A 241-nucleotide genomic window follows, 5' to 3' on the forward strand; every position below is an offset into this window, starting at 1 on the left:
AATGGGTACTGGTAAAATAGGTAGCATTCAACTTTTATGTCTTTGGCTGCGGTGAAGCCTTTCAGCCTTGTTTGGGATGGGAATGAGAGCTGGTCGCGAATGAAAACGAAACTGGATGATCTTTCATGGATAGAATTGCCAAGCTTGAGAGTGAAAACAAGACATCACATGTAAGTAGTGATAGTAAGCACTTGACAATTTGAGCAGATGACGATAATGCATGACGTAGAGGGAGCTTTAT

This window comes from Tigriopus californicus, chromosome 6 (genome assembly GCF_007210705.1).
Source record: "Tigriopus californicus strain San Diego chromosome 6, Tcal_SD_v2.1, whole genome shotgun sequence".
NCBI lineage: Eukaryota > Metazoa > Arthropoda > Copepoda > Harpacticoida > Harpacticidae > Tigriopus > Tigriopus californicus.